The sequence below is a fragment of the Anolis sagrei genome, chromosome X (assembly GCF_037176765.1).
Source record: "Anolis sagrei isolate rAnoSag1 chromosome X, rAnoSag1.mat, whole genome shotgun sequence".
In the NCBI taxonomy this organism is placed as follows: domain Eukaryota; kingdom Metazoa; phylum Chordata; class Lepidosauria; order Squamata; family Dactyloidae; genus Anolis; species Anolis sagrei.
In genome coordinates, this window is record NC_090034.1 from 41,951,894 (window position 1) to 41,978,745 (window position 26,852).

The 26,852-nt window shown below is 41.3% G+C and overlaps 1 protein-coding gene across 8 annotated transcripts in view; it reads left to right on the forward strand.

Moving 5' to 3' along the window:
* The window catches only part of PITPNM2 (phosphatidylinositol transfer protein membrane associated 2), a 226,410-nt gene that overhangs the window by 102,339 nt on the left and 97,219 nt on the right, over positions 1-26,852 (forward strand). Inside the window, exon 1 of one of the 8 annotated variants that reach the window (XM_067473248.1) lies at positions 7,154-7,174. The exons of the other annotated variants lie outside the window; for them this stretch is intronic. The gene's annotated coding sequence lies outside the window, so the exon portion shown is untranslated. Of the gene's footprint in view, positions 1-7,153; positions 7,175-26,852 lie in introns of those variants that run through there. 8 annotated transcript variants of the gene reach the window in all.

A 26,852-nucleotide genomic window follows, 5' to 3' on the forward strand; every position in this document is an offset into this window, starting at 1 on the left:
TTTTCCATGTCAGGAGCAACTTGAGAAACTGAAAGTTACTTCTGGTGTGAGAGAATTGGCCATCTGCAAGACGTTGCCCAGGGGACGCCCAAATGTTTGATGTTTTATTTATGCGAACAAGGGTTTTCTGCTTTGCTGGTAATTAAAAACAAGTCCAGGAATCGATTGAAAGTAAGTGATGATATGCGTGTAGCTTTGAGTAATAATATTAGCCTCAGGATTACACAACTTATAAAGAGGATGCAAGCTCAAAAATCACATTGATGCAAACTGAATTTAATTTTCTATCAAAAATGTTCTTTTTTATATTGTAATAGTACTCATAATTCATGTTACCATTACGTTTAACACAAATATTAAAAGTTTTGATTAAAGTTTATTTTTAGATTAACATAGATGATTATTTTTGAATCTTGTGGTCCCTGCTAAGAACAAAAAAAAAAAAATCAAAGTGGTCCCTGATTAAAAAAAAAAAAGGTTGGGAACCACTGTGGTAGAAGAACTGAGGAAAACCAATGAGTATGTAAAAGTTTCATAATGTATAGGTTTGGTCTGAAATGGAAAGATGAATGTCGTGAGGGACAGGGAGAAAAGAGGAAAGAGATTTTAGAAAAAAGGAAATTGATGCAGAAACCTCCCATGAGCACATGATACCCCCTGCCTACCTACTAATGCTTTTACGGCATCTCTGTAAAGGCGGATGGGCTGCTGTGTTTCTCTCTAGGGGCCTCTCATTGCCAGTGCCATGCCATTCTCTGAGCGTCATCACCCTGCGTAAAAGAAAGGCAGCAGAGTTAGACAGCTGTGTGGACCAGATGTCAGGCGGAGGGAGAGGGATGCCTACGTCGAAGGCTTACAGCAAGCCTAAGGAGGTTTCTTGCATGGCACTGAAAGGGGAAGCTAGCCTGCCTTGTTACCTCCCACTTCAGAAGCTGAATGGTTTGAAAGAAGGCAAGTGTTGTCTTTAAGAAAAGATTTCCACCAGGGCCGTAGCCAGAAAAACATTTCGGGGAGGGTTAAAAATTTGGGGGGGGGGGGTTGAAAATTTGGGGGGGGGAGTTGAAACCTGCTTCTTAGCTCACGCTGAAGCAAAGAGCACAGCAGGGCAGAGCAGCCTTCAGTAGCCTGCAGCTCTGCCCCTGTCAACCACCTCCACCAAGTCTGGCCTCCTTACTGAGAGCATTCAACACCCACCCCCCACCCCCACCCCAACGTGGTTGCTTTGCTACATCGGCTATTGTTGCAAGTAATGACAGTGTGAATAAATTGTCAATATTTGCTTGAAATAGTGCTTGCAGTTCTGGAAGGTCTCTTAATTTTTTGCATCTCATAGACTTAGCATGGGGATTTGGTTAACCAGTTAAAATTCATGAGTAAACCAGTTTTCTTTTTTTTTAACTTGAAAAATTTCGGGGGGGGGGGGCGTTGAACCCCTAAATCCCCCCCCCCCCTTGCTACAGGCCTGATTTCCACCTATCTCCTTCAGATGGATTTCACTGTGCCTCCACCAGACCAAGCTGGAATGTGTCTAGAGGAGGGCGACTAAAATGATCAAGAGTCAGGAAAACAAGCCTTATGAGGAGCAGCTTAAAGAGCTGAGTATGTTTAGCCTGCAGAAGAGAAGACTGAGAAGAGACATGATGAGGGTCATATATAAATATGTGAGAGAAAGTCATAGGGAGGAGGGAGCAAGCTTGTTTTCTGCTGCCTTGTAGACTAGGACATGGAGCAGTGGCTTCAAACTATAGGAAAGGAGATTCCACCTGAACATTAGGAAGAACTTTCTGTCTGTGAGAGCTGTTTAGCAGTGGAACTCTCTCCACCCCGAAGTGTGGCGGAGGCTCCTTCTTTGGAGGCTTTTAAACAGAAGCTGGATGGCCATCTGTTGGGGGTGCTTTGAACGTGATTTTCCTGCTCTTGGCAGGGGGTTGGACTAGATGGCCCACGAGGTCTCTTCCAACTCTATGATTCTATGATTTTACTGCACACTCCACATCTAGAAGAAAGACTTGGACCAAAACAGATTGCGTCATGATATCCAAACTGTACAACGCTTTCCTACCTCAATGCTATCCTTCTAGTTTAGAATAACCTCTTTCTTTCTTTCTTTCTTTCTTTCTTTCTTTCTTTCTTTCTTTCTCTTTCTTCCACTTTTGCATACTGATTTTCCAATAGCTCCTGGTCTTTTTACACTTTAAACGGGACAAACCAATGTGTATCTACTGAGGCATAAGTCTCTGTTATTTCAGTGGAACTTTCTGCAAGGGTTGCATTAGGAATGACGTTGGAAATCTCGCAAAGATAAAAATGCTACTGATGTTATTTAATTTTGGATAGTACTGTTTGGGAGGAAGGTGGGATACAAATCAGAAAGAAAAGGAAAGAGGGGAGGATGCAACTCAAAATCGGTAAGAAGTAGTCAAGGAATACCTGGCTACTCTAAACAAATTCATGTCTCCAGGGCCAGAAGAGCTACCTCCAAGAATATTGAAGGAAGTAGCAGAAGTCATTTCAGAACCATGGCAATAAATCTTTGAGAATTCTTGGAGAATAGGAGAAGTCCCATAAGAAGACTGGAGGGGAGCCAATGTGGTCCCTATCTTCAAGAAGGGGAAAAAAGAGGGCCCGAATAATTAGCATCCAGTCAGTCTGACATTAAGACCAGGAAAGAATCTGGAGCAGATCATTGTGGAGGCAGTTTGCAGTCACTTAGAAAGGAATGCTGTGATCACTAAAAATCAACATGGGTTTCCTCAAAAACAATCATGCCAGACTCATCTCTTTTTTCGATAGAGTTATAAGCTTGTTAGATGCAGGGAATGCTGTGGACGTAACATATCTTGATTTCAGTAAGGCCTTCGACAAAGTCCCCCATGACTTTCTTGCAAGCAAACTAGTCAAATGCGGGTTAGGTAATACTACTATTAGATGGGTCTTTAATTGGTTAAGCGACCAAACCCAAAGGGTGCTTCTCCCCAATGGTTCCCTTCATCATGGAAAGAAGTGACTAGTGGAGTGCCATTAAGAGGGTTCTGTTCTGGGCCTTTCAGGGCTATTCAACATCATTATTAATGGCTTAGGGCCTCATCACACTAGAGAATGAATCCACTTTAAATCCATTTGCTGCCTCCTGCAGAATTCTGGACTTTGTAGTTTGGGGAGGAGCCTTTAACAGCCTCACTAAGCTACAAACCTCCGAATTCTGCAGGAGGTAGAAATCGGATTTAAAGTGGAATAATTCTCTAGTGTGATGAAGTGGTTAGATAATCAAAGGTGTGCAGACCAGGAATCCCTCTGAGTAGAGATTTGAACAACATCTGGAGGGTCACACTTGCCTCTCATGACATATTTGCTTGATTGTATCTAAACAACCTGTGATAACATTATTTTTGCCAACCCAAAAGACTATTGTAAGGAGCGTGTCCTTATGCTGGCATTCAGTGTGGCACTAATATGAGATCTGATGTATCTGGACAGTTTGAGATTTGGGGACATGGTTTGAAAACTGTAGAAATGTCTTATTCCCAAGAGGAACATTGGATTTTTTTCTCTCTCTCCCCTATGGATAAGAGTGTATTTTTTTTCAGCATCACCCAGCTCAGAAGAAGCATGCACATACCCATAGCTGCCAGTTTGCCGATCACCCGAAGCTTGAGGATTTGACATCTTAAGAATTCATGCGACATGCTTAGGTTACTAATGCTAAGTGACTGGCCTGGATTTCAAATTAATTACATTTGATATCATGCTATAAATTACGAGTGAGAAACCAGATCTCTCATTTCCTCTGGTGGAAGGGGTTTAAACCCAATCACATACTACATGCTTAGCATCATGTGGCTGCAACTGAAAGCAACAGATCCATGTCTTCCTCGTTTAGTAACACCAGTCTGAATTTATGTAATTTATATCCCGCTTTCCGCCCCAAATGACACACATGGTGACTAATAATATAAATAATAATATATAAATCTTAATAATACTCAAAATTAAAAAGAGAACAAAGAGAACACCATTCCTTGGTGTGTAACATGTCAGTGCTGTTCTTCTGTCCTCAAATCACCTCCTTTGCCTCTAGATTCCCAGCCTGTTTTTGGACTTGTTTAGCTTCGGGTGCAGTCATTTGCATCTCCAGTTTCTATATTTGGATTCTTTTTCCCCTCCCAAGTTTTGACCATGCTTCCATTACCTCCTCCTTCCTTTTTGCATCTCTAACTTCCGACTTTATGCAAAACATGGCGTGTGCATGTCCACTTCTTCTCTGAGTATCCAGGACAGATTTGCCGCTCTGGTTTCTCACCATCCAAAACTGGAGTGTTTTTAATTGGGATGAGAGAGTAGGAGATTCTGTTAGCAAATACAAGTTGATGCAAAAAAACCCCCAAACAAACCCCAAACCAAACTAAAATAGCTATGCCTGCTTTTCATTGGTGTAAAAATATTTTGACAAATGGGTGGGCATTGGGTTGATGCATTTCAGGCCCTGCATTTTTAACCAGAGCGCCGCTTTGTGTGTGTGTGTGTAATCTGCTAAGTAATGATGCCAGCATGATATATATAATATTATATTTGTATACCGCCCCTCTCAGCCTGAAGGCAACTCGAGGCAGTTTACATTTGGCAATCAATGCCCCACAAGATAAAATACCATAAAAAACAATTACATATAATATAATCATATAAAAACAATAAACAATTAACAATTAAAACCATAAAATACAATTCTCAGCGTCTCATCGTTAAAATCATTTTCTGTTGCATTGGCTTGTCATTCCATAAGTCTCAATTAAACAGTTATAACTCTCTTTCGAAATGTTAGGCGGGAGGGGGCTGATCTAATCTCCCTAGGGAGGGCATTCCATAACCAGGGGACCACAGCTGAGAAGGCCCTGTCTCTCGTTCCCGCCAATCGGATCTGCGAAGAAGACGCAACCGAGAGCAGGGCCTCTCCGGACGATCTTAAATACCTAGATGGTTCATAGGAAGAGATGTGTTCGGACAGGTATACTGGGCCAGAACCGTTTAGGGCTTTAAAGACTAAAGCCAGCACTTTGAATTGTGCCCAGTAGCAAACTGGCAGCCAGTGGAGCTGATGCAACAGAGAAGTTGTGCGCTCCCTGAATGCCGCTGCTGTTAACAACCTGGCTGCTGTCCGTTGGACCAATTGAAGCTTTTGAACCCAGTGATTCCAGCCATGAAAGCCTTCGACAATACATTGATACTACACTTTCTCCACAGTGAAAGGGAAGGTGGGGGAGATGCCTGGTTGGCTGAAGGCTATCTCTGACTAGCTTAGGTACCTAGCGGTGCCCGGGTTAAGTAATTTGTAGCGCTATGTATTAGAAAAAGTCATCATTTGTTTTTGGAATTTATGAATGCTCCCATGAGAAAATATTTAAGGATATGGGTAAACTACCACTCCCATTATCTCTGCCCCCCCCCCAAATCCCTGCCAGTACTTGTTGACCGAAAGGTCGCAGGTTCGAATCTGGGGAGCGATGTGAGCTTCTGCTGTCAGCCCCAGCCTCTGCCAACCCAGCAGTTCGAAAATATGCAAATGTGAGTAGATCAATAGGCACCGCTCCGGCGGGAAGGTAACGGCACTCCATATTGTCATGCTGGCCACATTACCTTGGAGGTGTCTACGGACAATGCCGGCTCTTCAGCTTAGAAATGGAGATGAGCACCACACCCGGGTCGGACACGACTGACTTAATGTCAGGGGAAAACCTTTACCTTTACCTAGTACTTAAAGTTGGTCATGGTGGTCATGTGTACCAAATTTGGTCCAGATCCATTGTTGGTGAGCTTCACATTGTTCTCTGGATGTGGGTGAACTGCAACTCCCATCATCTCAGATCCATTCCCTCCTCCCCCCAATAGTACTTCAAGTTGTTCAGGATTGGTCTGCGTGCCAAGTGTGGTCCAGATTGTTTGTCAGTTCGGTTCACAGTGCTCTCTGGATGTGAATGAAATATAACTCCCAACATCCAAGGTCAATTCCCCCCAAACCCCACCAGTACTTCAAGTTGTTCAGGATGGGTCTGTGTGCCAAGTGTGGTCTAATCTGATCATCAGTTGGGTTCACACTGCTCTCTGGTTGTGGGTGAACTATAACTCCCAACATCCAAGGTCAATTCCCTCCGAACCTCACCAGTACTTTGGTCATGTTCATTATGTGTGCCAAGTTCAATCGAGAACTGTTGTTGATAGGAGTCACAGGACTCTCTGGAAGTGGCATAAACTATAACTCCCAAAATGCAAGGTCAGCCCCCCCAAACCCCTTCAGTACTTTCTGTTTGGTCCAGATCTGTCATGGGTGGGGGGCACAGGACTCTCTGGAAGTGGTGTGAACTATAACTTCCAAAATGCAAGGTCAGCCCCACCAAACCCCTCCAGTACTTTCTGTTTGGTCCAGATCTATCATCGGTGGGGGTCACAGGACTCTCTGGAAGTGGGGTGAACTATAATTCCCAAAATCCAAGGTCAATCCTCCCCCCTCCCCCAGTATTTTCTGTTTGGTCCAGATCCATCATCAGTGGGGGTCACAGGGCTCTCTGGAAGTGGGAGCCATCTTGGAAATCACCTCCAAGCATATATACATACATGTCAACCCACATATATAATAACGTATTTTCACTTTTATTCTATATGTAGATAAGATTCAGACTCTAGTCCTATGTGATTTAGCAGCCTGTATCTTTGCTACTACTTGCATTACTATAAGTGGGTAAAGCATTGATGTTGCAGGTTTAAATGCAACCCGAATAACATTCCGGTGGCAGAGTGTTTTTAATCAGATAGTTCTCTAGTTCATAATGAGGTCAGGCTTCTGGCAGCAGGACCGCTCTTCCTGTAATCCTTCTTCAGGGAAAGGAAGGAAAGGACATGTCTTGAGGAATCTGGAATGAGCTGCCCTGAAAAGGAGCTCCTTCCCGTGTGTACATCAGCCATGCATTTCCTGAGTGCGGATCGGGAGGAAATGCTCACAAACTGCAACTTGTGACATTTCCCTGCTTCAGACTGATTTCATACCTGCTCATTTATTGGATGCAATGGCCGGGATTCTTTTATATTGCCTTAGGACTGCCAGAAACAGAGTTCATTGAATGAGTGAGATTCAAAGCATTCCCTCCCAGAAGATATTGAAAGGGCATTTTATTTTCTGCTTCAAGTGAGTACAGCAATTCTCTCTACCTTTCTGACTTAAATTCAGCTGCAAACTTCTGAGGCAGCTGCTCCCTCTCAACTCCATGGCAGGATGTCAGTGCAACATTACAGTGTTCCCACATTGATCCCAGAGAAATTTCAAGTATTGCGAGGTGACTGAGTTTAAACAAAATTTGTTCAAAGATGTGTTTTTTTAAAAAAATCAGATTGAAATTAGAATGCGGTATGAATGAAAATGGTAAATATTTTTAATCTTCTTCAGACTGCTTGAAGTCTTTTTCCAAAACAGATACATCCAGGGATGACGTTTGCTTTCACTATCCTTCACTTTTGTATTGTTTCTGTTTTGGTAGCCAAACTCGTCCGTCTGTGCTTTCATATTCTTTGGCTGGATCTACACTGCCATATAATACAGTTTCAAAATGCAGACTAACTGCATTGACCTGGATTATATAGTCTACACTGCCATATAATCCATGTCAATGCAGTTCATCTGTATTCTGAAACTGCATCAAATGGCAGTGTAGTTCCAGCCTCGGAGGCCAGGTGGGAAAGAGGATTGGGCAGGCATAAAAAGACATCGTAAAAAGAGACTTCGTTAATGGAGGTATGCCTGTTTCTGCAAGTTAGGGATTTTTGTAGCTCTGATGGAAACAGGGTAATAACCACCACTTTGTATTTTGCCCAGAAACTAATTGGCTCAGTTGGTAATTAAAGGCTGTTGTGTCGTAGTATTAGTTAGGAGAGAGCATGCTAACTACGTGATGTGCAAACTACCTGCTTTTACCTCCATTTCATCAGTGGATTTTAACTTGTATTTTCGCTCTTTTAATAGTGTTTTAGCTCTTCTTTTAATGATGTTGTATCCTGCCTCGAGCCACATGGAGAGGTGGGTAATATATGCATTATTATAATAATTATTATAATTATTATTATTAGTTTGGATACCTGGCGTTGGCCAGGTTATTTGAAAAAGTCAGTTTCTTAATGGTACAAATTGCATGGCATTGTAGGTGAACTACAACTCACATCATGCCAGGTTAACCCAGAAAAACTCCATCAGTACTTAAAGTTTGTTATGTTGGGCACGTTTGCTCTAGATACATCATCAGTGGGGTTCAGTGTGCTCTCTGGCTGTAGGGTAAACTACAGCTCCCACTGTGCTCCCTTCAAACCCCTCCAGTAGATTCAGTTGGTCATGAGGGTTCTGTGTGCCAGGTCCATCATCAGTGGAGGTCATGGTTTCTCTGGTTGTGAGTGAACTACAACTCCTAGAAAGGAAGGTCAGTTCCCCTCAAACCCCTCAAGTAATCAAATTTCAATGTATCAGGTATGTCTGCCTAGTTTGGTCCAGATCCATCGGTGTTTGGGTTCACAATGCTCTCTGGATGTAAGTGAACTACAACTCCCTCAAATCAAGATGAATATCCAAAAAAACTCCAGTATTTTTTGCTGGTCAAGGAGACTGTGTGTGCCAAGTTTGGTCCAATTCCCTCTTTGGTGGAGGTCAAATAGCTCATTGATTGCAGGTGAACTATAAATCCCAGTAGCTAAAACTCCAAAATGTCCAGGCCAATTCCCCCCAAAACCCGCCAGTATTCAAATTTGGGCATATAAGGTATTTGTGCCAAGTTTGGTCCAGATCCATCACTGTTTGGGTTCATAGTGCGCTCTGGATGTAGGTGAACAATAACTCCTATAAATTCCTCCAAAGACCTCCAGAATTTTTGTTGGTCATGGGGGTTCTGTGTGCCAGATTTGGTCCAATTCCATCTGTGGTGGAGTTCAGAGTGCTTTTACATTGCAGGTGAACTATAAATCCCAGTACCTCCTATGAATCATGGTGAATTCTCCCCAAAGCTCTCTAGTATGTTCAGTTGCTGATCAATTCCTGTTTGCTGTGTGCCATAGAAAAGAATAGGAAAGGGTTAAGAGAGGCAGTGGGCGGAGTCATGCAAATTCCACACCAATTGAGAGAGTAAAAACACTGGGTTGTCTGTGATGTAGGAAATAAATGAAATCTAGGATGGAATTGTCCCGGTATGAAAGCCTTCTCATGGGTGGTGGGCAGTATGGTGTTTGTGGAGGACATTGGCAGGGCTCTTGGACATGTTCATGGCGCTCACTATAACCTGCAATGTCATTGGAGGAAGGGCCTTTGGTGTCTCCTGGGTGGGGGGAGTTGTAGATGTTTATGGAGGCAGGAACCTGTCTGTAAGTGGACACGCTAGCCCAGGGGTCCTCAAACTTTTTAAACAGAGGGCCAGGTCACAGTCCCTCAAACTGTTGGAGGGCCGGATTATAATTTGAAAAAAAAAATGAATGAATTCCTATGCACACTGCACATATCTTATTTGTAGTGCAAAAAACACTTAAAACAATACAATAATTAAAATGAAAAACAAATTTAACAAATATAAATGTTTTAGTATTTCAGTAGGAAGTGTGGGCCTATTTTTGGCTGATGAGATAGGATTGTTGATGTTGTGTGCTTTCAAGTCATTTCAGACTTAGGTTGACCCTGAGTGAGGGCCGGGTAAATGACCTTGGAGGGCCGTATTCGGCCCCTGGGCCTTAGTTTGAGGACACTTGCTCTAGCCACATGCACACATACATATTTTCATTTTTATTATGTGTATAGATTGCCCCTCATTCAAGCTTTCCCCTCATTCAGCTTCTCTTTCTTCATCTTCTCCATAACTCACATAATGTTATGCGCATGGTAGCATCCTCTCTCACTCATTTGTTCTATGTGAAAAAGAACCACATTTTATAGTCTTTTCTCATAGTAAAAGTGCTCCAGCCCTTCATCCATTTCAGTTGCTCTTTTTCGGCACCTTTTGCCTATTGTCCTACTGTGGGGCAAAAAGTAAAACCATCATAGACTAAACTGTTTGTCGAACCAAAAATACAAGGAAAGGAGCTGGAGAAACAGAGAAAGACAAGTTGCTGGATCAAGTAATCTTTGGGATTTGGAACCATTAGTGAGAATGGATTTGGGTATTTGGCTTCCATTGCCAAACGATGCTTCTTTTTGTTTTGTTTTTGTGCTAATAATTTTTGAATGAGCCCAATGTTCTTAATTGTTTGGAGACAAACCCGGGGAAGCATTGTGTGACAAATGGAGATGGTGTTTCTAATCTCTTCATGTCACGCATGAAGGCATGAAGATATTAAACATTTATACCACTGCAGTGAAATTGGGCTCTTGCATTGAATCATCAATTCAATTACAGGAGCATTCATTACCCTCCGTGATTTAATAATTGGAGCATTTCTTCCCTACTTTTATGTAGCCTAGCAGAACAATCAGCCTTGAGAGATGCTAGGCAAAGGATTTTCTTTTCATTCAATATGTCTGTGCATGATTATAGCACATTTTTGAAGATTCTAGTCCACTTGATGAGTATCTGATAATACTGTTGACCAAAGGCTTCTTCATAGAAGGAGGGCTCTCATCTCAGATGAGTAGGACTCTTATCTGAAGAACCAAGCAGGGACAATACAAGATCTGGAGAAAAGAGAGCACCTCCCTTTCACATACAGAAGCCAGCTGGAGTTGTAGTTGAATCTTGATTTCACAGTAACAACAGAACAGTGTGCGCCACATTGAGGAACACACACAGCTCTTTCCTCCAACCCAGGATCCCTTTATGGCAGCGTTTCTCAAGCTGGGGGTCGGGACCCTTGGGGAAGGGGGTCGCAAGGGAGTTTCAGAGGGACTGCCAAAGACCATCAGAAAACATATATTTCTGATGGTCTTACGAACCCCTTTGGCAGAGAAGGCTGAAGATCTCTCTGCCTGTATTTCTGTTCCTTTTTGGAAACAGACAGCGCATCCTCCCACCAAAAGCCCTCCTCCACTGTGATTGATTGGCCTTTCAGTGGGCCTCTCAGCTAAGGGGAGGGCTTTTTATGAGACTCCAAGTGGGGAGGGGAGAGCAGGTATACTCGGCGCATGACAGCATGGTGCGAATGTGTTGGGTGTGGGAGAGCATGCGAGCCTGGAAGGAGGCTCGCACCAGCAAGTCCCTTCAAGATATGGGGGTTCTGTGTGGGAAGTTTGGTCCAATTCTATCGTTGGTGGGGTTTGTAATGCTCTTTGATTGTAGGTGAACTATAAATCCCAGCAACTACAACTCCCAAATGTCAAGGTCGATTTTCCCCAAACGCCACCGCTGTTCACATTTGGGCATATTGAGTCTTTGTGCCAAGTTTGGTCCAGATCTATCGTTTAGTCCACAGTGCTCTCTGAATGTAGGTGAAGTACAATTCCAAAACTCAAGGTCAGTGCCCATCAAACCCTTCCAGTATTTTCTGTTGGTCATGGGAGTTCTCTGTGCTAAGTTTGGTTCAGTTCCAACATTGGTGTTCAGAATGCTCTTTGATTGTAGGTGAACTCTAAATCCCAGCAACTACAACTCCCAAATGACAAAATCAATCCCCCCAACCCACCAGTATTCAAATTTGGGCGTATCGGGTATTTGTGCCAAATTTGGTCCAGTGAATGAAAATAGATCCTGCATATCAGATATTTACATTACGATTCCTAACAGTAGCAAAATTACAGTTCTGAAGTAGCAATGTTATGGTTGGGGGTCACCACAACATGAGGAACTGTATAAGGAAGGTCTGTAAACATGTGCCAGCCAGGTCTGCTTTATGGTCTGTAGACATGTGCCAGCCAACTCCTGGCATGTGGCCTTGTTCACACAACATATATGGAAGTATTTCTCCATAGTTCTGTCCATCGGTGTTTGAATACTCAGTGTAACTGCCAAGACTACTTTGGTTATTTCCAAATCAATATGGTTGGAAGATTTGTTGCTATTCCTTCTGATGGAGAAGAAACAAGAGCAATGCATTAGTAGAGGAAAGCACTGGAGCTGGAGAAAACCAAATAGCTTCAAGTACTTCAGGAGCCATTACTTGCATTTAAACTCCCTAAAAGAACAGCCAGTCCTCCATTCTAAATTGATATTTCTGAGAAGTCGTATCTTGACAAATTTAATCTTCCAAGGATCAATTCTTTTCGAACGGTCATGTTGACCATGGTTTCATTGTTGGGCTCACTGTCCCATAGCTACAAATACAAGATGTCCTTTAGAAGTTTTAAAGTGTATTATTTCCAGCAGATCTCTTTCGTGAAATGTCATTTAGGAATATTTTGAGGAATTCCTATCTTTTTCTTTGGTATTTTTCACATATATTATATCTTTGTCAGAAGTTTTTAGCTCTGCATTCCAGAAAGGCCTGGATCAGGAGCACAATACAGAAAAGGAAGAGGGGAGAAAACAGGAAGGTTATTTTTAAAACTTTTTATTTATTGCAAATTTTACACATTCTTACACTTATCACTTGCCCTTAACAAATTATACAAAAGAAGGGAGGTTTGGGAATACCAAACTTAAAATAATACTATATATACCAAACCAGTTAAGGTATATTGTTGAAGTGATTAATGGTCAAAGTGATTTAGAATGGTTAGAAGAAGAGAGTGAAGACATAGATATAAAACTACAATATATTTTCTTCATAGGGAAAACCAGGAATTTGGAGAAGAAATGGCATAACAAAATAGAGAACCCTTTAAAATATATATATATACATATATATATTAATACCTATAATATTTTATCCTCCCGTTTTATTACATTTTGTCCAATCACCTAGTGCTGACCCTTCACCCTAGATCAGCCAATTACAATACTTATTTCCAAAATTCTGTTGTTTCTATTACAGATTTGGTCCCCTTAGCTTCTATATATACATATTCTATCAATTTTTCCCATATGTTCCCAAAATCATTTTTTTCAGTAGTCCTCTTTTAATCTTTATATCACCTGTCGGTTTATATCCCAGATCTCCCTATAGCACTCTTCCAATTGGCACTCCCCTCCTTCTTTCCATTTTTTAGCTATTAACAATCTTGCTGCTGTTTCCAGATTGGCAATTAATCCCTTTAGCTCTTTTGATATTTTAACATTATCAATGAATGATAGCAGTGCTATTTCCGGCATTCCTGTTATCTCTGTTTGGGTGATTCTTCTTATTTCTTGAAATACATTTTTCCAAAATTTTTGAACATATTTACAAGACCACCACATATGTATATATATGTACGAGTTTCTTGACAGCACCTCCCGCACTGCTTAGAGTGTTTCTTATCGATTTGATTTAATCTGATTGGTGTGAGATACCATCTCTACACCACTTTGTAATAATTCTCTTTTATTGTTATTGACATATTTTTTAATATACACATATTCCACATTCCTTTCCAGTTTTGAGGGTGTATTGCTTTATTACAATCTGATTCCCACATTCCTTTAAGGTGGTCCTGCTCCTGGACTCCTTCCAACAGCATTTTGTAGATAACGCTTGTTATACCTTTTGTTCTTCCTTTTTCTTCCTTACTCCCCTTTTGCTAATCATTTCTTCAAAGTTGGTAAATTTTCTAACTCCTTTATATTTCTTTCTTATTCCTCTTAACCATCTTTCCAATTGTAGAGCTTTATACTATCTAATACTTCCTCCTGATAATTGGTCTTTTATCTCCTCTATATTTTTCTTCTTTGATTCCCAATCTTTTAATTCCGTTATTCCTTTTTCTTTGAATTCTCTTTCAAACTCCTTTTTTTAAAAAAGATTTTATTTATAAATTTGTTCAACATGTATAAGCATACATTCTTCTCTCTTTTTACAGTATCTTAGACAAAAGAGTATGTCATATTATATACAATCTTTTAATTCCGTTATTCCTTTTTCTTTGAATTCTCTTTCAAACTCCTTTTTGAGATTTTTAGGAAAATTATTTGTAATCAACACTGGAGTTAATGGGGAGATTGGCGGTATGAATTTTTCTTCATACTTAGACCATATTTCCAATATATATATATTTTAAAGGGTTCTCTATTTTGTTATGCCATTTCTTCTCCAAATTCCTGGTTTTCCCTATGAAGAAAATATATTGTAGTTTTATATCTATGTCTTCACTCTCTTCTTCTAACCATTCTAAATCACTTTGACCATTAATCACTTCAACAATATACCTTAACTGGTTTGGTATATATAGTATTATTTTAAGTTTGGTATTCCCAAACCTCTCTTCTTTTGTATTTTATACCATTTTTATTCCCATTACAGTCGGTGTTTATTATATTCTGCCAATTTGTAAGTTCTCCTGCCGAAATTTTAATAGGTAGTATCCTAAACAAGAAGTTTATTTTAGGTAATATTTTCATTTTTATTAAAACTATTCTGCCGGACCATGACAATTTAAGCTTGGCAAATTTAGCCAAAATATCTTTAACATTTTCCCTTAATTTGATCAAGTTCTCCCCTTCTAGATTCTCGATTTTTTAGATATATTAATTCCTAAATATTTTATCGAGTTCTTTATTTTTATTCTGCCCAATCTCCCTTCTCTTAATTTCTCTTCCTCTTCTTTAGTGTGGTTAAATAATAAGATTTCCGATTTATTCCAATTAACTTTAAGGCCTGTAATTTCCCCAAACTCAAAAAACAAAAACAAAACAAAACAGGAAGGTTAAAATGTGTGTTGCTTACTGAAATCAGAGGAGTGCGGCAAATCTCCTTAGAGGTAGAAATAGGATAAGAATTTCTAGAATCCCTCCAGCCAGTGTGATTTGTCAGACCACATCTGGAATATTGTGTGCAATTCTGGGCACCACAGAATTCAAAACGATCTTAACAGATTAGAGCAGGGGTCCTCAAACTCTTTAAACAGAGGGCCAGGTCACAGTCCCTCAAACCGTTGGAGGGCCGGATTATAATGTGAAAAAATCATGAATGAATTCCTATGCACAGTGCACATATCTTATTTGTAGTGCAAAAAAAAACCCCACTTAAAAACAATACAATAATTAAAATGAAGAACAATTTTAATGAATATAAACTTATTAGTATTTCAATGGGAAGTGTGGGCCTGCTTTTGGCTGATGAAATAGGATTGTTGTTGTTGTTGTTGTGTCCTTTCAAGTCATTTCAGACATAGGTTGACCCTGAGCAAGGGCCGGGTAAATTACCTTGGAGGGCCGTATCTGGCCCCCGGGCCTTAGTTTGAGGACCCCTGGATTAGAGATGAATGGCCAAAACTATCAAAAGGATGTTCAACAGGGACAAATGCAAGATACTCCACTTAGTCAGAAAAAATGAAAGGCAAAGATAGAGAATGAGGGATGCCTGACTCAAGAGCAGTACGTGTGAAAAGGATCATGGCGTCCTCGTGGACAACAAGTTAAACATAAGCCAACAATGTGATGCGACAGCAAAAAAAAGCCAACGGGATTTTGGCCTGCATCAATAGGAGTATAGTGTCTAGATCCAGCGAAGTCATCTACCCCTGTCTTCTGCCTCAGTCAGACCACACCTGGAATCACACTGTGTCCAGTTCTGGACACCACAATTGAATGGAGATGTTGACTCTTAGCTGGAATGTGTCCAGAGGAGAGTGACTCAGAGGATCAAGGGTCTGGAGAATAAGCCCTATGAGGAGTGGCTTCAAGAGTTGGACATGTTTAGCCTGCAGAAGAAAAGGCTGAGAGGAGATATGATGATGGCCATATATCAAGATGTGAGGGGAAGTCCTAGGGAGGAGGGAGCAGGCTTGTTTTCTGCTGCCCTGGAGACCAGGATGCAGAACAGTGGCTTCAAACTACAGGAAAGAAAGGAGATTCCACCTGAAAATTAGGAAGAACTTCCTAACTGTGTGAGAGAGCTGTTCAGAAGTGGAACTCCTCTCTGCCGTAGAGTGTGGTGGAGGCTCCTTCTTTGAAGGCTTCTAAACAGAGGCTGGATGTCCATCTGTCGGGGCTGCTTTGATTGTGATTTTCCTGCTTCTTGGCAGGGGGTTGAACTGGGTGGCCATGAGGTCTCTTCTAACTCTATGATTCTATGATTCTAATGTTCTGCCATGGGGCAGGTGATAGCCTGTTTAATTTAATTCTACAGGGTGAAGTGTAGTGCTGGGGAGACATCCAGATGTGATTGTCTTCCACTTGCATCCCTCCTATGTTTTCATACTTGTGCAATCAGAAATAAGAATGTTACTGTATTGGACCACATGCACTGCTAACCTCAAGGTTAGACTTCTGCAATGCGCTTTACATTGTATTAAGTTCGGAAACTCCAGTTCGTTCAAAATATGGCAACGAGGTTAGTTACAGGAATATCCAGGAGTGAGCATATTACACCTATCTTAAAGTCACTCCACTGGCTGCCAATTTGTTTCTGGGTAGAACGGGTTGGTTTGGGCCGAGGCACTACCAACAGAACCACCAACCAGAGGACCTTTTCATTGGCCTCCCCAAGAAGACTGTGGAAGGACCTGCCAAAGAAAGAGCTCCCATAGTGAGGTGTCGAAATTTAAAACTCTTCTGAAGATCTATCTCTTCCGGCAGGTCTACTCAGCCAGTTCTAATCACAAATTTTCAACTTGTGTCTTGTGTTCACTACATTTTAATATTTGTCCTGTGTATTTTAATATATGTATTGCAGAAATACGTGTTAATATGTGCATTTTATTTAATGATTATGTGCCTTCAGCAATTTTGTAACCCACCTCTAGCCACAAGGAGACCGGGTAAGAAATAATAATAATAATAATAATAATAATAATTATTATTATTATTATTTCTGCATCTTGTTCCAAAGCCAGAGGTAGGCAAGTGGAGAATACAGTTGGTTTTCTTGCTCCTGGCAGGAAACAGCATTTTTATTGTCCCGCACCTAGTGTATCCCATTTCATTTACAAGAAGATATATAGACCACTCCTGTTTACCTGCTTTGTGTTTCTTTCCTTTATTTATGGAGTTATTTCACAGGGATAGAGATTCATTCTGCTCCCTCCCTCCCCCCCCCCCCCCCCTAGTTCCTCTGATTTGTGGCTGTACTGTTTATACAGAGTACATTCAGAGAATGCATCATTTCCCTTTGTTTCATTACATTTCTTGGCCATGGAATAATTCTGTATGTTAATTTTCCAGTGGTCGTTTAGTGTATAATCTTTGCTGTCATTAAAGTTTAAAAGTGCCAATTTGGAGCTGGGAAGATTGCAAAGAGAACGTGCTGGCTGACCACATTTAATATAGTAGAAGACAAGCCAAATGTCCAATATTCTTTCCTCATTAATGTTGGTGGAAGACATAAAATTTCACATTTGTGGGTTAATATTAAAAGTTGACTTTGTGCTTGTATTTCTTTTTTCTCTTCTTTTCTTCTTTGTTTTCCTGAGTAAGGTGTTTGAGTGCCCTGTAACCCATAGCAAGAGTTAAATGCGCCAGTGTAGCTGCATTGCCTTTGGCCTGGTTCCGTTCTCCCGCTGTAATAAATGTTGGCTTCCCGACAAGCTTTGAAATTCAAAACGTGACGTCAAACCTCATCTAATAATGGAAAGTTGATTAAGATCCACAAATGTAGCTGTTTCTTTTAGCATGCTCTTCAAGCAGTGATTCCTGCGTCTTGCTGTTACAAGTCTCTCTAAGATTGGTGGTCTCTCCCTGTATTTATTCAGTGCTTTCTTGGATTAATATAGCACTGTCTCATAGTGTATGCAGGGAGGATTAATTGACCAACAAAATGGGGTTGGGGTGAGTGCTGGCAATTGCATTTGAGTGGTGAAAGTGGGTTACCAGATCAGCTTTGAAAATGGCACAGAATCCAACTGGGTCCCCCTGCTGTTGGTTCAGCCATTTTGAATTTCCCCTTGTGAAGCATATAATCCTAGAGTTGGAAGAGACCACACTGGCCATCTAGTCCAATCCCCTGCCATGCAGGGAAAGCACAATCAAAACACACCTGACAGATAGCTATTCAGCCTCTGTGAAAGCTGCCTTGAACTGGGTCTTCTCTTGCTGCCAGCTCCATGCCTTGTCTCATCTGAAAAGCTTTCGTTTGTGAACCTCCAAAACCTTTGGGGCTTTCTACCTGTTCTGGCTATGCTCTCTGGGCATCGGAGGTGGAGCAAGTGTCAAGACATTATTGCTCCCCATCTGCCTACTGTTTGAGGACTCTCTTAAACATCCTGGTTATTAATATCTCTGTCCAGTTTCAGCATCTAGAATGATGCTGATATTCCCAAGAGCAGTGTGTAAAGAAAATTGCACGATATTGCCTTTTTCAAGGAAACATTCTTCTCAAAGAATAATTTGGCTCTGAAAATGAAAACATCCATTTAGCAGCCCTGTGCCTAGCACTCTATGGATCATTTCCCTTTAATTATATTATGGCTTTCAGTAACGCTGGCAGCATTTTTCTGTGCGTATGTGAGTGTCTCTGCAGTGCCTGATTCTTCCTTCTTTCTCAACTTTGTTGTTCAAATAAGATAATGAGGAGGTGTGGATTGAGAGTAGTAATAGGAGAGCCAGCGTGGCGTAGTGGTGGCGTAGTTGGACTACAACTCAGGGAGACCAGGGTTCGATCTCCAACTTGGCCATAGAAACCCCTGTGAGCCCTTGGGCAAGACACACGCTCCGTTCCAGAAAATACCTTTGAGAAGAGTCACCAGGCTAATTGGTTTGCAAAATTAGATGGTATCACACAATGTGTGGTTTTTGAATTAGTAAGATTTAATGAGCAGGCTTAATTGTCAATAACATTATTTAAGGCAGCGGTTTCCAGACTGTGTTCTGTAGAACCCTAGGGTTCTGTGAAAGCATCATAGAGGTTCTGTGAAAAATCTTTAATTTTTTTAAAAATTGATTTGGTGCCACTCAATGACTTTTGGGTAGGATTGATGGATGTATAACCGTCAGTAGCAGAAAGGCTAACTGATCTGCTCCACTTTGTGTCCACCTATCAATGCGAATCAGGCTTTTCACTTCATGCTTTCACCCAAAACAAATGTAGGAGTAAGTTGACTCCCCGCCTCAGATCTTCGTATTCAGCTCTCAGACATAAAACCCATTTCAAAACTATTTTAAGGACAAAAGTGAAACAATTTCATTCACCACTTTAGATGCGATTCCAATATTTTCTCATATCAAAGTACAGGTAGTCCCTGAGTTACAAACATACGACTTACAAATGACTCATAGTTAAGAACAGAAGTGAGACAATAGAAAGTGAGAGATATCTACCCCTCGGAAAGAAGAGAAATTCACTCCTGAAAGATTTTTTTTCCGTATCAGGAGCGACTTGAGAAACTGCAAGTCACTTCTAGTGTGAGAGAATTGGCTGTCTGCAAGGACATTGCCCAGGGGACGCCTGAATGTTTTTGATGTTTTACCATCCTTGTGGGAGGCTTCTCTCATGTCCCCGCATGGGGTGCTAGAGCTGACAGAGGGATAGCATAGGGGTGTCAAACCTTCCCTATGCTATCCAACGCTACACTTTAAAAATGTACCTGTTCTGACTTACATACACATTCAACTTAAGAACAAACCTACAGAACCTATTTTGTTCGTAAGTTTGGGATTGCCTGTAAGGGTTTGTGGTTGCATTTGAAACATTTTCTCTTCATTTCCAAACATAAAACATCTAGTTAGGCTTCTGCAGAAAAAGAAAAGTCTTCTGCAAGGTTCCAGGACCTAAAAAGTTTGAGAACCGCTGATTTCAGGAACTCTTCACAAGATGAAGCCTACCAAACCATAGGGAAACAGAAATCTCCATAGTTAACACATGGCTCTTTCCTGCCAGCGTGAAGTCTCTGGAACCTGTGGTTCTCCAAAGGTGGACTCTGATGCCCAGTAGTGCAACTGGATGGTGGCTGATGGTGGCTGGAGTCCACATTACCTAGTACTGTTCTACAGGACAGTTTCTTTCCCAATCATTAGTATATTTGGGTATATTTGGGTAATGTTTATTGTTTAAACTTTACGGGAAGCTTTCTGTGAGGGAAAGAGCAGACGGGTTTGTTTTACAGTAATCTGCTGTACAGTAGTACAAGCTGAGCAGGTATTCAATGGATGTCCAATCAAGCACGCACGTGATTACACTGAAAGTAACACCAATCCAATTTTCCAAAATCCCAACCTGCTTTTATTAACAGTGCTTTCAAGCTATGTCTCCCGTGCATTCGAGTGTGGGTTTTGTGGAAATATCTGTGCTTCTAAGATATCAGGACAGTTCCTAGAGTTGTGCCAAAAGGAAGGGGAGGCATTGCTTTCGTTTGCACTACAGAGCAGCACGACCATTTTCCTCCTCTCTCACTGTGCTACATACAGAAAAGGATTAAAATGCAATTCCCTGTTGTCTTATAGAAATGGTTCTTTTTTCAGTTGATGTGGGTTTTCCGGACTGTATGGTCTTGTTCCAGAAGCATTCTCTCCTGGTGTTTCACCCACATCTATGGCGGGTATCCTCAGAGGTTGTGAGGTCTGTTGGAAGCTAGGCAAGTGAGATTTATATGTCTGTGGAATGTCCAGGGTGGGAGAAAGAACTCTTGTCTGCTTGAGACAGGTGTGAATGTTGCAATTGGCCGGCTTGATTAGCATTGAATAGCCTTACAGCTTCAAAGCTTGGCTGTTTCCTGCCTGGGGGAAGCCTTTCTTGGGAGGTGTTAGCTGGCCCTGATTGTTTCCTGTCTGGATTTCCCCTGTTTTCTGAGTGTTGCACTTTATTTATTGTACTGATTTGAGAGTTTGTTTTAATACTGTAGCCAGAATTTGTTCATTTTCATGTTCTTTCCTCCTTTCTGTTGAAATTGTCCATATGCTTGTGGATTTTAATGACTTCCCAGTGTAGTCTGACATGGTGGTTGCTAGAGTGGTCTAGCATTTCTGTGTTCTCCAATAATAATATGCTGATTCCAGGTTGGTTCATAATATGCTGTGTCCAGGAAGCAGCCAGGATTTGAAGCTACAAGGCCATTCGATGCTAATCAGGGTGGCCAATGGCAACATTCACACTTGCCTTAAGTAGACAAGAGTTCTTTCTCTCACCCTGGACATTGTTCCACAGATATATCAACCCCACTTGTCTAGTTTCCAAAAGACCTCACAACCTCTGAGGATGCCTGCTATAGATGTGGGTGAAATGTCCGGAGAGAATGCTTCTGGAACATGGCCAGACAGCCCAGAAAACTCACAGCAACCGAGTGATTCCAGCTATGAAAGCCTTTGCCTGGCTGCATCTGCCTTGTGTCACTTCATTATAAGTGTGATCTTTTTCCTCCTTAAGTCCCTAGCTCCCTGTGTTTTTTAATTGCTTTTAAATGAGTGGTTGTATGGTCTTTTTATTTTTTGAATTCTCTTTTAAGAAGCAAACTCTTTCCCTCCAAAGAATCAGGGTACAAATGCCTCCGGGGGAAGATGATCACATTTTAATTAAACCTTTCCAAATCAACATACGTCTCGAGTCTGGATTGTGCAGCGTCCACGGGACTTGATTCATGCCTGTTATTTTGCTTATCAAAATCTTGGCATGTTTGTTAATGTTAATTAAACGCAGTTTAATGAGATTATCCCCAGCCCATTCAGATATGTTCTGATGGATTAGCCTGCCAGAGGAATTTCTGTGGGTCAGTTTGAGAGGGGAAAGAGAAGGGGAGGCTCTGCCCCGGAGAGAGGGGCTTCCTTGACCAATTTGTCCTGCCGGAGATATTTCCTTTGGGGTTTCTGCTGACAGGTATAATAGCAATTTAAAAGCAGTAAAAAAGGCATGAAGCAAGGCACCAAAATTGAGAGGGGAAGAGTTGTTTATCATGCAGCGCTAGACAGCTAATTTATTTAGGCACTGAGATGGCCCTGCTTTATGACTGCTACAATGAAGAAGTCCTGGAACGAATGCTATTATGGAGTGGATGCCTCAAAACACCATGGAAAAGGATCTCTTGGCTTCTGAATTAACTGTTAGTTAAGTTGGCAAGTAATTCCGACCCCAATCAATACTTTGGCTTTTCTTCAAGATTTATAATAAGATTGACACAGCAAATGTAATGAGTATTTGCACTGCTTTGACCATAGACCTAGCTTAGGTGACTCCCCAGTTGCTATAACAAGAACCTCAGCTTTTCTCAACTTAGGAGTCGGGAGTCAGGACCCGGGGGGGGGGGGGGGGGGGGGGGGGTTGGGAGGGGGCCTTCGGAGGGGTCAGCAAAGACCATCAGAAAATTTCTGATAGTCTTAGGAACCCTTTTGTCAGAGAAAACTGAAGATCTATCCACCACCCCCTGGCCTATCCTTCTCTTCCTTTTTGGTGTTGGTGAACTACACTTCCCAGAATTCAAAAACAGCCCCACTCCAACCCCACCACTATTCAGTGTTGGCTATGTAAGTAGTGTGCCAAGTTTGGTGCAGATCCATTGTGGGCTGGGTTCAGTGTTTTCCAGTGTTTTCTGTTGGTCATGGGAGTTCTGTGTGCCAAGTTTGGTTCAATCCCATTGTTGGTGGAGTTCAGAATGCTCTTTGATTGTAGGTGAACTATAAGTACCAGCAACTACAACTCCCAAATGACAACATTGACACCCCCCCCCCCCCCAAACACCACCAGTATTCAGATTTGGGCATATCAGGCATTTGTGCCAAATTTGGTCCAGTGAATGAAATCCATCCAGCATATCAGATATTTACATTACGAATCATAACAGTCAGAAATTATAGTTGTGAAATAGCAACAAAAATAATTTTATGGTTGTGGGTCATTACAACATGAGGAACTGTGTTAGGGGATTGTGGCATTAGAAAGGTTGAGAAACACTGCCTTAGAAGGAATGGCAATCCTTGAAGAACTTCCTGCTGACTATTCTGTCAGGTTTTATATTTTCGATTCCTGGGTTTTTAACTTCCATGTTAATTGCTATGGGGGGCACACAGTGGCATATAGAGAGTCTTACAAACTAAATAATAAAACTTTAGACTCCTCAGCATAAAGACAGACGTGAAAAGCCACATATCCCTTGAGTTTTTTTGAAGGTCAAGGCATCATGGTAAAATAAGTGGTAGTCTCTTGTGCATCAGAAAGAAGACTGACGTACAGAAGAGGTTTAAACTACATTACATTGTGGTTCTATAGAAATGGTACTGTGTTACCCACGTAAGGAGTATACCATCTTCTTGGAGGCTCTGTTGAAGCCAACATTTTAATCATTCCAGTGCCTGATAAAAACACATCTGTCTACAAAAGTTTAGGGATGAATGGGTTTTACATGAATCCAGCCCTCCAGATATTGGACTGCAGCTCCCAGCATTCCTCGCACTTAGCTATGTAGGCCATTACAACTCTTACCTGCCTATAATGTGTGAAATGAGCCATGAGTCAGGAAAGGATACTACTGGAACATGGCCATACAGCCCAAAAAACTCCCAACAGTCCATTGATTCAGGCCATGAAAAGCCTTCGACAACACAATATAATAATTGTACAGGAATACAAAACTATTGCACGGTTATGTCTATTATGTAGTAAAATATGGTAACGCCTCTATTTTTAAAAAATATATATAGCTGGTATAGCCCTTTTCTGAAAAGCCATCAGTTCTAAAAGCCTGTCTCTTAATTCCAGAAGACTGCAGGATATATTTTATTAGCCAGAAAACATACTTTATGCACGCTCAGTTAACAAGTTTTGTCATTCCTCTGGATGTAGTTCCTTCACATGTTATGGCACTAAGCTCTTGTGATTTTTTGGGCTGTATAACCATGTTCCAGTCGCATTCTCTCCTGACTAGAACATGGCCATATAGCTCAAAAAACTCACAATAACCCAGTTATTATATTGGCACATAAAACTGGCATGATTTTTTTCATCGCTTAATAGTCATACCCCCTTTTTTCTGATTAAAAAGCAGGGATAAAAAGTGTAACTATTATGTAATGAAATGTGGTAGTATATATTCTTCTTTAAGTTGCCCTTCTCTAAAATAGTATTTAATCTAAATACCATTGATACACAGTGTCAGTACATCTCCTAGTCCAAATTGGACAAGGAACAGGACAAATGCAAACAAGTAAAGAAAACTCAACATTTGATAACAGTCTACTGAGATATTGTACAGAATGATATTTTTCAAGGGGATGTAGTTTTTTTCAGAGGTAGGATTCAGATTGAATGCTCTCACATAACTATTGTCACTTCATGTATTTAAGAAAGGGCAGCTTTGCTGGGCCTTTTCCACCAATGCTTGTTGTGAGAATAGAGGCGCTCAGCACCTGGTGTTGGAGGTGCCACAAGTCTTGTACAAGCTGTTAGACAGTTGTGATTTCCACCAGGAACTGTGAAGGCTTAGTGCTTGGGAAGTGCACAGGGAAAGAAAAAGAGCAAAAACCAAAAGCGGGAATAACACTTTTGGTGTGTTCCATTATGGACACATCATTCTAAGGGGGACTTCAGTCTTTAGGGATTGATAGTGTGGGACCATTTGATGAAGATGGATTTTCCCCCCTCCACCTATGATGGCTGCTATATATTGTTGCCTTCTAAAAATCCTGCAAATCTCTTGGGAGGAAGCCAAGTGGACACACATCGGCGTTCTGGAAGAAGCAAAGACCACTGGCATTGAAGCGCCGATTCTCTGCCATCAGCTTCACTGGACCGAATGTCACGTTGTCCAAGTGCCCCATCACCGTCTCCCAAAACAGTTACTTTATTTTCAACTCAAGATTGGAAAATGTCAGTGGACAGCAAAAGAGAGTTAAATATGAGCTTGAAGCAAATCCCCCAAAATGTGGAATAAACACTGAAATCTGGGAAGCTCTGGCCCTCAAGTGATCTAACTAGAGGTCAGCTGTTACCATCAGTGCTGTGAATTTTTAAGAGGCACAAATATAGGGTGAAAGGGAGGAACGAGCCAAGAGGAAAGTGCATCAGGCAAACCCTTGTTGGAATTGCTTTCCACTGCAGATCCAGAATAGGTCTCATTTGCGGACCCACCGCCAAGACTCTACTTCTGAAAGACAATCATACTCAGCCACAAGAGATTGCCTATGATGATGATGGGAAGAAGCAGAGGGAAGGCTGCAGAAAGATCTACTCTGAAATGAAATAGGACAGGATCAGGGACATTGTGAAATGTGTAAGGATCTACTCTGGAGCAAAATGGGAACAGGTTAGGGGCATTGTGAGACTTGTACAACTGCAAAACGTATCGGTAAACAAAGCAGAAGGAACCAGCTTTAGGCTCATTTTCAGTCGAGCAGACTGTGTATCGAAGACATAATAGTTTGAGTTTCAAGGCTGCTTTTTGCTCTAATGTGTTGCTGTAATGAAGGAATTTAAATAATACTGTTAAAAGAGAGCCCTGCCTTCTGTCTCTCCAGTAGCTTCCTGCTTGGATGAATATTTATTTCTTTTTAGAGGATTTTACGTGGCACCCCTTTTGGCCTGAGATTTTGTTTTAGATTTATAATTGGTACATTTTTCCAATTCTATCTGCAGTATCTCAAAAATGATACTTTGGTTACATGCAAATACATATAGATTTATTTACTCAATTTTATAGTCAACTTCCTAACCAAAAAAAGGTTCTTTCAGTGATTTACTAAATGAAGACACTGTTATAACAAAACATGATTGATTAAGGCCGCAGCCCTATATTCACCTGGGACAAAAAAAAAAAACCATCAAACTTTTAAAGGTTTCTTTTTCCCACTTTTTTCATGTGACTACCCTAAATGGGGCTCAGAGAACGGCCAGGAAATTATTAAATTAGGCAGAATTGTTGATGAATATGTAGCCAGTGTTCTCTTAATCTAGATTTGAGGTTTCCAGGAGTCTTATGTAATGCTTTGTTGTTCTGTGCCTTCAAGCTGTTTTCAACTTATGATGACCCTAAGGCAACCCTATCACAGGGTTTTCTGGGACTGAGAGAGTTTGACTTGACCATGTTCACCCAGTGGGTTGTCACGGCCGAGCAGGGAATTAAAACCTGATCTTCAGGGTTGTAGTCCAATGCTCAAATAATATAATAATATACTTTATTTATATTCCGCTCTATCTCCCTGAGGGGACTCAGAGCGATTACAGAATACATATATGGCAAACATTTAATGCCGTTATACAGTTAACAGCAAAGACAAACAGTACATAGACAGAGGCAAGGCTTCCCTCTTTTTCACCTTTGGCATCTGGAGGCTGTACCCGACTCTGGCCATGGGGAGGTGGTGTTGTATATTTTTCCATGCCGAGGAGTCTGTTATCCCTAGACACCTTCCTGATCAAATTTCTGGCACTTCATGGGCACCTTTTACCTCCCGTCAAAGCAGTGCCGATTGATCTACTCACATTACTGTTTTCGAACTGCTAGGTAAGCAGAAGCTAGGGCTGCTGGTGGGAGCTCAAACCAACCTGCAGCTTGAACTGCCAACCTTCTGGTTGGCAAGATTTTCTGCAACTGGCAGTTGAACCAGCTGTTCTAACCAGGGCCCCTTATTCAAACCATTATTCCTATTGAAAAAAGAGCCATGCTGACTCATTTTTCAGTAGGAATAATGTAAATTCTTTATGTGGCTAATAATCCTAGCAATGTTTGCTTTTAGAAATGTTTATGTGACTTGGAAAATGAGTTGAATTGGACTCATCGCTTCCCAGTCACTGAAGAAAGCGGAGAAACTGCTGGATTGAACATCATGGCTTTCTTGCTTCCTTTCCTCTTTTTCTTTCTCAGTCTCTTGTGTTTTTGCATCTTTCCACATTTCAGCTGTAGATGAGTAACTCTGTGTAGTATAGAGCAGGCCTTCTTAAACTGTGGGCCCTGATCCCAAATGTGCCTTAGCTTAATGCAGTGG